Source organism: Cyprinodon variegatus, unplaced genomic scaffold, assembly GCF_000732505.1.
Source record: "Cyprinodon variegatus isolate N-32 unplaced genomic scaffold, C_variegatus-1.0 Scaffold536, whole genome shotgun sequence".
Lineage (NCBI taxonomy): Eukaryota > Metazoa > Chordata > Actinopteri > Cyprinodontiformes > Cyprinodontidae > Cyprinodon > Cyprinodon variegatus.
The window spans coordinates 265,371-278,062 of NW_015150989.1; the positions used below are offsets into that span (position 1 = coordinate 265,371).

The 12,692-nt window shown below is 37.1% G+C and overlaps 1 protein-coding gene across 1 annotated transcript in view; it reads left to right on the plus strand.

Moving 5' to 3' along the window:
- The window catches only part of LOC107095312 (leucine-rich repeat and immunoglobulin-like domain-containing nogo receptor-interacting protein 1), a 168,679-nt gene that overhangs the window by 67,259 nt on the left and 88,728 nt on the right, over positions 1–12,692 (plus strand). Inside the window, exon 2 of the mRNA XM_015391337.1 lies at positions 8,695–8,845. The gene's annotated coding sequence lies outside the window, so the exon portion shown is untranslated. The remainder of the gene's footprint in view (positions 1–8,694; positions 8,846–12,692) is intronic.

Here is a 12,692-nt window from a genome sequence, read left to right on the forward strand (position 1 = left end):
ATAGATAGATAGATAGATAGATAGATAGATAGATAGATAGATAGATAGATAGATAGATAGATAGATAGATAGATAGATAGATAGACTCAATAGACTCAATACAGTATATGTGAATCATAATTCAACTATGAGTAGGAAGAAATTCTAGACATAAAATGTAATCACACAGAATAGAAACATAATTATCTAAACTAAAGGACATGCAAATGTGCTTTATTTGCCAACCTAGCTACAATAGTTGTATTTGAACACAGCCTTAATGACAGACCAGCTGTTAAAAAGTTGCATAAAAAATAATTTTAAAAACATGTTGGGCCAGTTCACTGCCTCTCTAGATCTGCTGATTGTTTGCCCATTTAGCATATGGAACTCTGGTTTCTAGACAACGGGGAAATCAGTTTTGTTGACATAACTATAAAAAGACCTGCCTTATCTTGGGAAATCTATTCTGAGTCTTATTATTTTATTAATCTTATTTTTTAGACAAGGCACAGTGATATTACTTAAACAGCATACCTTAATTTGGATCCAAAGTTGAACTTTGAATATGTAGATTTTAGACAGGCAATGAGATGAAAATGTTCATACATGTGCATGGCTAGACTGGGTCCAAAAAAAAGCCCAGGCATTTTTGGCTGTGGCGACCTACCAGGATTAGTTCTGTTTAATGGGTAGCTGTGCAGTATACCTGAGGACATACTGTATGTACACCAGTAGTGATTTCATAAATAAATATACAGGGAGATTGAAAAATTAAGCATAATAATACTGTTTGTCATTTGGTAAATTGATAAATTATTTAATATAAATGATTTCTTAAATAATTAATGATACATACATATTTGATTACATTGTTACAAAAAAGAAAGGAATCGCCCCACCAGAAAAATGAAAATTGAAATTGAAAATGAAATTGAGATATAGTTTTAGAAATAGTACCAGGCCAAGGACATTTTTAACTTTAAGCCCCCCCCCCCCCCCCCCCCCCCCAAACTCTTAACAGCCACTCAAACCCAACCAGTTCCTGTGTTTTAATAAACCACAGGTATAGAAGTAGTCAAACTCAAATCAAATCTTAATAATTCATAATTTTGTTTAATTTATCAAATTCATCATTATTAATATATGTACATCTTATAGAGATATGATATCTTTCATTTCATTTCAGTATGAAAAGACATAAGATGTCTTCAAAGCTTTGAATTAGATGACACTTGTATCTTCAGGCATATATTTCGGCTACTGAGAAAGAACAATTGATGCATTTAGATACTTAAACCCATACAGTGCTAAATAATACATTTTTATGTAATGGATTTTTATTTAATCTCCTACAATGTGTCAATTTTTCATTTTTGAAAAAAAAAAAACGTTTTATATCCGTACTTTTATAAAAAAAAAAAAATCTGTTCTTTTAGAGTGTGGGTGGAAATCTATCCATGCTGTGAATTTTAATATTTGTTTTTAGTGTTATGTAATCTTGTTTATAAGTGTTTTGTTAGTCACAATGTGCAGGACCTTCTTTGGAAAATGAGATGACACATGTCGTGGGGTTGTCTTTTGAACAGATCCCATTAAAATGCTCTCAGAAATGTATTGCTTACAAAACACTGACTTTACCTCAATTCTCTTCACTGTAACAATTTAAAGCAATATCAGTGTCCTTCACTCCAGTCCCTTTTGTATAGATTTTAGCACAATTGTTGAATAAGAACCTATTTTCAAATATGAAATTGATATGGAATGAAATGTACTGATGGGCGGAGCAGCTCATAGGGAATTTGGTATGCACTCATATATTGCACACAATTATAAAGTTACATGCACTTTGTTTTTAGCTTTGTAATGGGATGAAAGCAGGTAAAACAAAATGTTAAAAAATGACTGATCGAGTGGGAGTTCCTTCAATGCCAAGCGCCTATACGGCACATGCGCAGATCATGGACTGGATCCTTACAAACTGAGACAGGTTTTGCCCTGTAGGGGGTAGTTAACACATGTTAGCTTCCCTTTTCAGTTTGGTCATATTGATAACATTTCTTTAAAAAAAAAGAAAAATCAGGGACTTAAAAAACATTGCAGGTTTCAGGCCCTAAAGCCACCCCCTGCTCTGTCATTGCATACCCTTAATGAGAGTCGGTGTCATTTGAACAGAGAACAAAGACTATTAGAGACAGTAGTGGAACTTTTGTTACAGATATGTAATGACAAAGAGTTTTATTAAGCACTTGTCTTTGAGAAGTTTCTGATAAGCAAAAAGGCTTTAAACAGCTAATCTATTTTTAGCCATTGATGATGAGTAGCACTATATCAGAGCTAATTCATTTGAATTAAACTCTGACAATAACTGATACCGACATTTTCTCAGAGTACCAATAAAACAGCACTACCCGCGCCCACAAAACAGGCTTAAACTAGAGGCAAACAGACTTCACCATAGAGCCCTATATTTATAATAATATAATGAACTTTATTGATCTCACATTGGAGAAATTTACCTCAGGATTATCTCATAACACTATGCCACCACTCCCCTTTTTTATTATACTTAAGTAATCTATGGGAGTTCTACTCAAGATCAATCAAGTACTTTTATGGTAGTACAAAAACAAATAAAAAATAACTATTACTCAGTGGAATTGTGTATTCAGACAACTAAATATGCATTTTTCTTGACAATAGGTGATCTGAAATAAGTAATAACTGGGTGATTAGAAAAAAATGAGAGGAAGAAGTATAGTGATTTGGTAACACTAAAACAACATAAACAACGACGAAAAGGAAGGTCAAAACCTTACAGCCAAGCACGGACGTAATATGGAAGAAGACACGGGGGACATGTTCCGTGTACTTTTAACTGTCCAAAAACAATGTTACCCTACAGTACACAGGCAATTGGTAAGCACTAGGACCAAGCGGAATACCGCAGCTCAAGCAGAGGCCCGCTTCTCTAAATTTAGCTCACCCACAAGCTCCTAATTGGCCCTCTATCTTTTCTTGTGTGATTGGCATCACCGCTGTAACTCCTAAGAAGCTCACTTTACAAACATCTGATGCGCCACTGAATCGGGTCTGTAAGACGTCTTGTAGAAAAACGTGGGTCTTCAAAAGATCGCAGTTGGTGAGGGAGTTTTTTCTTCTCTTGGGTCATGTAATCTAGAAGGGTTGTAATATCATATTTATTGATTTACACAAATATTTGAATTGTTTTCATGTGTGGGTGTGTTTGTGTGCTTTATTAGCAGACTCGATAACAATAATAACAACAATCCTTGTAGATTATAAGTACATAGTTTTACAATTATTATTGTAAAACTATGTATTTATAATCTACAAGGATTGTTGCACCACAAATTGTCCAGTTGTTCTTGTCATGCATCTATATATCTTGTTAGGAGAGGAATAGCAGAGATGCAAGAGAAAGTGAAGGAAACAAACACAGAAGAACTACTAGAAAACATGCTGAACTGATTCATATGAGTTTAATTAAAAATACTTGCATCCCCCCCCCACTTATGAAATCAAAATTCCATCCAGACATAATATTTCTATTGTGAAATAACTTAAATTTCAAATAAATACAACAGATCCTTTACCTTGAGCAAGAAATGAAGTTTTGCTTTCAAAAATGCTTAGTGAACTACTCTACTTAATTCTGTTATTGATCTCTTTAAATCAGGCCATTTCAGCCATGGTCATGGTCATCATCACCGTCATCAGCCCCCTACTGCTTCTTCAGTTCTCCCATAAAACATACAGAGACAAAAGTACCTGAGGAATTCTGTGTTAGAACTGGCCTGTTTATTTCGAACCAGCAGATTGGAGAAACATTTCTAACTCAAAATTTGGTCCAGCTATCAACATTTCATTAGAATACAGCCATTATTTACTGGCAGCTCAGTCATAACAGATGTAATGGGAGAAGACACACAATAATTATAGCTCCCATTCACTGACTGATTCAGTTTGTATCTGTGGAGAAAGGCTTCATCCAGTCAATGGATGGAAATTCGTACTGAATACGAAAGCTTTTCTAAACACTATTTACTGATTTAACCCTTGTCTTTCAGTTTGGATGAGAGCACTCAGCTAAACTTTCACATTGTTTCTTCAAGTTTTTAGTTTGGATTGTAAATCAACTTTAGGTGTATATATTAACTCTATGCTAAGAAAGAGAAACACTGTGAATATAAGATTTGAATCAATGATTCATGTATGTTCTACCTTTTTATCAGAACAGAATACTGACCCTGTCTAAAATGTTGTTGCCATAGTTTATAACCAAGCATGGTAATAAGATAAGCTTTAGTTTCAAGTTTTATGTTTTCTTTATTTTAGTTATCATTGGTGAATGGTGCATTCTTAAGCTGCAACTTCTGGGAGTCAAAAACTGTGTTCCCCACTGAGAATCAGTATGAGATTCACTCCCTGGGATTCCACTTAGTCACTATGGTTAAAACAGATTCTGCTTGATACCTCTGGGTTGTGCACCATGTGGGTGATCCTTTTGCCTTTCAGATGCCTTGTGGTGAGAGCTAATCACTTAGAAAATAGAAATGTTTCCTGCCTTGGGATGCAGGGAGGGCATACAAGAGCAATGCAAGCAGCCGCAAGGAGTCAGTCATCCATGTGCAGAGAAAGAGATAGCCTAATCTTAAAAATGAAAGTCTCCACCTAGAAATAGAAAATTCTTCTGCTCTTAAAGACGATTTGTAAAATCAGGTTTGCACTACTTTTTCCCATCACAACCTTTTTTTTAATGTTGATACATAACTCCCCTATGCATACATTTACTGAACTAGGTATATTTTATTATATCACAGCCTTTAACCCTACAATTACATTTCTGTCAAGCTCCCTATATGGTGTCTTATATAACCAACTCACTTTTGTCATGTTTTAGGTCCAACACTACTTTTTATTATTTGCAGCTTCTGTTAATGAATTACCCCCCTGTAGCCTAATATTCGGGAATTCTTTTCCCTGTTAGCCGGTAAAAAATTCTGTACTTTAAGCAGTGATTATCTCAAGGTTGGTCAAGGAAAGCTAGCTGATTTTGAAGTTACATTATTGTACCTGCTTTTGCCTTCCTGACTTCCTAATTATGTCAAATGAATGCCCTTGATGCTGTTTGTATCTGTACTTCACAGAAAACATTTGGTGTGTTCTGCATGCTGCAGTGGAAACCCATGGTATTAAGAGCAATAATTCCCAGAGGTTTGGTATATGTGACAAAATGGGCATAATTTTTATGAAGAATGCCGTGAAGGCTCTCAAAGTGAGGAAACAATAGAACCGGGTGCCTGTAGCTGAAAGAGCCAGAGGCAGGTTTGAATGCGAAGTGGACAGGGTCAGATTTCTCTCCATGTGCATTCTAAAAAAAGCAAAGTGAATACACTCAAGGTATAGGCCTTTTAAATAGCAGCAGTTGATTATGCTAAATAAATCAAAAAAGTAACAACAAAATGACTCCATATCTGCCTTTAGGTAAATACAACCTAAGTATTATCTCTGTACACATGGAATAGTGTAAGCCTATCAAACTTGTTTAGAAGATAAGCCAGGCTGAAACAGATACTGTCATGAAACGAGAACAGATGGGCCCAGTATTCAAGGAGAGACAGTCAGTAGGCAAGTGAAAAACATTTATTAAATGAAGAACAAAACTAAAAGGGGAGCTGCTAGGATCTGTGGCACGCGGCGACTGCAGGAGGGGGGTGGGGCACTGCCCAATCACAGACACTCTGTTAGTGGGAGAAACACAGGTAAGTGACCACGATCATCTGACAGAAGATGATTTTCTGAGTTGGTCACTTACCTGGTTTAACAGTCCAGTCCAAGGATGTCCCCGGTGCTGGAGCTCCAGGGGATTAGCAAGAAGCCGATCCTGGTCAGGGATACAGATCAGGCAGGAACAGACAAAACAGGATCCAGGTCAGGCAGGAACCGAACAGATGGCAGGATCCAGACTTCCAGGCATGCACAAGCTCCCGGGCGGGTTCAGAGTCTGACAGGGTCCAGAAGCGTGACCAGGTGGTCACGCACAGGAGCAGACAGGATCAGGTGCAGATGGGCAGACTCAGTGGCAGAGGGTAGCAGAGACAGGACGTTGAACCAGAACTTGATGCAGGACCTTTAAACTAGTCTCCACCTTGGAGCCAGGCTTACTTGGAAAAATACTGAACCTCCCTGTGTACAGAGCCTAAAAACACAGAGGATTCAGTAGGGGAGGAACGGTGGACAGCAGGAGACGAGACAGACACAAAAACCTCTTTCAACTGGCAGCTAGGATCCAGGACATGTACCATGGAAACAAACAGAACTGAACAAAAAACATGTAATGATCTGGCTCTGAATGCTCAGGCTGAACAGAATATAAACCAAAGGAAACAGGTGAGAGGAATAAATGATAATTGAGGCAGGGGGGGAAAATGACAGGTGAAAGAAATAACCAATTAAGGGAGAGCCAACAGGCCAGATCATGACAGAGCCCACCCCTCAAGGGCGGATTCCAGACGCCCAAACCAGAACCAAACACCACGGAAAAAAAGTATAAACCAATCAGGGCGGGTAGGAGGGGTCAGGTCCGGACACAGATCATACTAAAAAAGAAAAACCCAAACAAAAACGCTTCTGACATCGGGAGACACAGATCCAAAACACACACTAAAAAACAGAATCTCCCGCATTTCAGAACCGAGCCGAAAAACAAACCCGAAAGAAAAAAACAACCTCATCCTACTGACTGTCCCCCATTGTGGCCAGATCATTCTCTCATGAAGCGAGGAGGGATGGACCCAGTATTAAAGGAGACAGTCAGTGGGCAAATTTAAAACGTTTATTAAATAAAGAACAAAACTAAAAGGGGAGCTGCTAGGATCTGTGGCACACGGCAACTGCAGGTGGGAGGCGGGGCACCACCCAATCACAGACACTCTGTTAGTTGGAGAAACACAGGTAAGTGGCCAACTCAGATGAGTGTCTGTGATTGGGCAGTGTCCCGCACCCCACCTGCGGTCGCCGCGTGCCACAGATCCTAGTCCCAGCTGACACTCTGCTGCATCTCTGCCAAATTGTAGCTGACCGCAGACAGTAACTTAGAGGCCGGCTTGTTTTGTTTTTATGACTGCGATTGTTGAAAACAATTCGTGAAGTTGGACCGGCTAGAAGAGCGAGGTGGGCGAGAACAACAGGACCCTTTTTCCCCATGGATCCCCGCTCTTTTCGGCATGTTCATTTTTAATCTATTGTGTTCAATGCCTTATTAGAGTATTTTTTTTCACCTTGAAAGCAAACATGGCACCTTTAAAAACAAACTAATGCTGAGGCCATCAAACCAAGGACACAGTCAATAACATTGTAGATTAATCACAAAAGCATAGATGCTTAAACAATTTGCCTTCGCTCTAAGCTCCGACTTTTTCCAGCCAGGAAATCAAAGAGAATTACCTCTCCCCTGACTTGAACATATCATCCAGTTCCATGTGTCTGTCACAATGTACTAGACAAAAAAAACTTGCCAACTCACTTGGCTGTGTCTGGCTTTGCTCTGTTGGACTCTTTACTGATAATCACAGCTTAGCTTTCATGATAATTTTATGCAATAGATTCTACATTTTTGATGAAATGCATCAATAATTATGTACCAACTGTGTCATCAGGTATTCCCATGGGTGTAAAATATTGCTTCAGAAAAAAAAGTTATTGCAAATGCGAATGTTAATAATATCACCAGCATCTATTTAGAGATTTATTTCATGTAATGAAGGAACAAATTAACTTCAGCATCCCCAGCCTCCAGAGGGTTTTGCAATTCTGAAGGCTGATCATCCTTACCCAACCGAGAGGGAAATGAAGCCTGTGATTATTATAAGCAGCAAAGTGTGGATGTGAAATCCAGAACTCTGAAATACTGTTGTAATCTACCACAAGGAGGGTTTTTATTTAGAAGATGTAAAAAAAAAAAACCTAACTCTACCTAACTCTAAAGCATTAATCACCACGGAACATGTTTACTTCTCTAATTGTGTTGGTTTTGTGATCTAAAATTCCATCATTAACTTTTAGACTAATCTTAGCAACATAAGGCTTTTCTTATCAGTAAGCATCTCCTGGAAAACAGCAAATAAGCTTCCTGCAAATAAGGCCTAATGAAGAGCAACAAATATATTTTACAAGTTTTTTGTACAATGATTAGGGTCCTAAAGTTGTTTTCTGTGGTTCTAGTGTGAGACTAATATGGACGCAGGCAAAGGGAATTATTTGCAGCATTAACTACTGAGAGCTGACAGGCAAAAAATAAATATGTTGTTTGGTGGTGAAATACATCTTATCTTTTTCATTAGGGCAGGCATTAAACAAATGTGGGCCCGGATTTGCTTGGTCCCAATGTAGGCATTAGGAAATATAGATATAATTCAACCAAGATACACTCAAATCTCTTACTTATTTATTCCAAATTGCAATAAGAACTTTTGCACTAATCTACAACTGGTAATTTCTATAGAGTCAGGAACTAGCAATGTTGCGGTATTGGTTCTGGTTTCTAATGTCTAAATTGTCTATTGTTTCCCTAAATGTAAGAATAAGTAAGCAGTCTATAGGCTTTATTTTTCTACAGAATTAATAAAAGCCATATCGAATATTATCTCCAGTGAGATATGCAAATAACGTTTCACCTGTTGGTTGTTGCAGGTGGCTGATCTTTTAAAGAAGGAATGCTGCACGGATATGTGGATTAGTCGGAGACAGAACCCAGCTCACACCTTCTGCCTTGCACTGTGAGCAAAATCCAGCACATCTTTTGAACCAGCAGGCCATCAATTACTACCTGGGAGTATTTAAGGTAACCATTGTGACTTTGTTTCTAAGAAGCACATTAAAATTAGCTCATAACCCAATAAAATACACCACTTTTGTTAGACTGTTTAAGTATATTGCTCATAACATTATCTACAGTGAGACACGCAACGTCGTTTCACCTTTATACGCAATGATAGATGATATAACATTAAAAATGGATTAAAGTTTATCCTTGCTGCTCATTTGGTAGCAAAAGACATCAGCTATATGAAGGGTGCTTATTTTTAAAGATACAAAATGCGATGTCTTATATTAAGTATGTCTTTGAATATTGTTTTTTCATTGTTTGGGGTAAAAAACTACAAGTGTCGGACAAAATTAGTTAAACAAAATATGTTGAAGTGTTTTTCTTTTTCTATTATTATATTTTTTGTTGTTTTGTGTATCTTTACAAGCCCTGGTTCTTGTGTGTAATTGCTTCAAGTAAATTTTTATTCTGTGATGGAGTATTGCTAAAGTCAAGCTAGAAGGTGCAGTGTGATGCTTGGGGCAAAGTTACAGTAAGCAGGACAGCTTTGAATCTGCCCTCCAGGGGGATGTAATTTTTTTTCGAACACCAGTATCATTAACCAAGCATGCCTTTATGAAGGAATGGTATTACAGTAGCTGATAGCAGTGCTTTCTTTGGCAGTATAATTAGTCCTGCCAATTTGATGTTAACGTATTGTTTGGAGGGTTACCTTTGCTAACAAGTGCTGCAGGACAAATGTGGGCTTGCACAGCATACAGTAGGATCTATCTGTAAAAGTTGAGATAGAAGTATCAAATTTCAAGTCAGGTTCTTGTTTCTAATCATTAAAATTGGTGAAAAAAACTGAATAACACTCATCATAGCTGGAAGTGAGCTTAGATTAGCGTAATGATATCTGTTTTGTATTGTGATGGAATACAATGGCATATGGCCTTGTGTTAAAAAAAAAGCGTAGGGATGCAACTCATATGTTACTCCACCAAAGCCAGACTGCTATGATTTTTTTTTTCTGCACACCTAAAGCTTCTGTGACATTAATGTAACAATTTAAGCATGCAAATCTTCTTCACATAGGTGTAACTGCTATATAATGTACTTATACACTAATAAAAAACTTGTGACAGTAACCCAGTAATCACATTACCTACTCACCTCCTCCTGTGGAATGCTTAGAATGACTAAACTGCTTTGGAAAAATGTTTTTTTTTCAGCCAGATGTCTCCAGATAATTCCAACATGAGGAGAAGCCCTTTCATTCCTATAACTTTAATCATATTCACAGTGGCAGAGACAGAATTTTCATAGAGGATAACGAGAAGGGACCTTTTGTCACTGATGGCTAGCCAACAATCAATAAACACAAAAGCCACTTTGGAGTCAGTCTACAAAATGTCATTAGGAATCTGAATGAGAACTACATCCATATTTTCAAAATAATTTACAAAAGACCAGTTAGATTTTCTTTCAGGTCTTGCTATATCAATCAATACATCCATAAATTTGACCATTTATGTTTTCTAAGTTGATGCTATTAATATTTAGGAATAATATACAGATTAAATGAGTGGAGTAGAGTTTTTTTGTTACAAATAATTCATAGATGGCTTGAGGAGACAAATAACTTACGTTTCCCTTTCTCCTGTAATACACAAAAACTAGTTCTGAAAACAGCATAATATTTAACGTTAGTACACCAATGGGAAAAATATAGTGCTATTTTCCAGAATTGTGTTGCACAATGTGGTTGCACAATTCAAGTAGCTCTGCCACTTTGATCCTGATATCTTTTTAATAACTTCAGTTACTCATCTCCTGGATTAAATATTTTTGTTGATTTTATTAATATTTTTTTTTTTACCTCTGATATTGAATGCTGTGCAGCTGAAAGGATTTGGGGCAATGTCTTTTCATTTTGGACAGTTCTTATGATGCATAACCATAACAGCTGTAGAAAGTTGTTTCTAATCATATTCATCAACAAGAGGCTCATTAACATCTAAAAAGCTCCAATAATACTGATTTTTTGCAAGCAACACCTGAGTTACATAGAAGTCATTGAGGATGCAAAGCAGGACCAAAGGCCCATATCATAAAGCAAGTTTACTGAAAACTCCCAAGTTTTCTACTCCTGAAATTTGGGAAACTCAGAGTTTTCCATTTCATAAAGCGAGTTTACTCAACTCCGCTTTTGCTACAATAGTAACATTCTCTCTAAAGCTCACCTGGTCCTTCTGGTCGTTTTCTTCAATAAACTCTATGTCCTCTGTTTCTGCCCTCCTTTCAGCTGTCACACACACACACACACACACACACATATATATATATATATATATATATGGACACACTGTAAAGTATATACTGTATATACCCCCATGCACCTTTTCTTCCTTTGGCGCCTTCTTCTTCTTTTTGAATATTTGAGCTGATGTAACGAGTACATTTCTCCAATGTGAGATCAAAACCATCAGTCAATCAATAAATCTTAAAGCCAATCACGTTGTTTTATTTCTTGATTTAGACAGAGAGACTTCTGACTTAGTTTCGTGCCAGCAATAAAAATAAAATCAGTAACTAGGTCCATTGGTCCATTGGACCAAATAGATGTTAAAAACAAAACAAGTAAAAAAAAATTTTTGAAGACAGGGAGAGGGTCATCAGATTGCGTATTGATGTGCTTTAATATTTAGAAAGTTATCTTTATGAGTGCTACCTTTTTCACATTACAATCCTTCACATACATCCAAGACCTTATCCACTGATTACATTTACAGATTACACAGACTTATTTAACAGGGATTTAACAGACCTTGATATCGATTAGAGCACATTGACATGGGCAATGAAAGCATTATAAAAAACTATTGCACTCAGACAGTACTTAGTATTTACTGTCTACTGTAAGATAGGATCAAAATGAAGAGGTAGCCCATAAGATGATGCACAGGTCCTACCGGTTTGAACAATATTTTTATACTTCATTCTCACCTGCTGCAAGGTGCGGCCCGGCCCCGTAGGATTTCACCTTCACAAAATACATAGCAGTAGTTATCAAGCAGTAAGGTTTGTATTGGCAATGTAATGTTTTTATGGTTACAACAGGCTGTTTTGATATTTATTAGTTTGTCTGAATATGTAGTTATTAGTTGTATTTATTTGTTAGTTTATTTGTTTGCCTAAATATGTAGTTCTGATATCTCAATACATTTTTTGCTGGAATTTCAGATCTCCATATTCCAAATTTTTTTTAATAATAATTTTACTTAATAATTTATATCATTTTGGCTTGGAAGAAATGTGTTTCAGATCACATAAATACATATTCAGTCAGGTTGATAAATGTCAAAACAGCCACTTAAAATATGTAAACATTTCTAGGTACCGTATTTTCACGACCATAAGGCGCACTGTACTAAAAGGTGCAGTCTCAGTTATGCGTGCCATTTCTGTATTTAACACACACATAAGGCGCACCGGACTATAGGGCGCGTTTTTTATATACAGGTAAATGTCCTCTACTATGTTTAAATACCTCTACTGCATATTTAGAAATACAGCGGGAGCAAAACTGAGTATGTTTGTGCTTTATTCATGTATTTATTACAAAGTATTAATCAAACCTGGGAGCTGGCCGTGAGACAGACACATCGCAGATGACACAGCGCTGTGATCACTCCTAAATTAACTTAAAATCCTGAAACCTGACGACAGAATATGTTCGATTTTATTACCGGTATCCTGGTGCCTGCAGTTTAAATTATTTAGATGAAAAACACCTGCCAGCCACCGCGGTGAGGCTGCTGTTGAAGGGATTTCTACTGTTGCTGTACCGCTGGTATGTGGGGGTCTGAGCGGCTCCGAC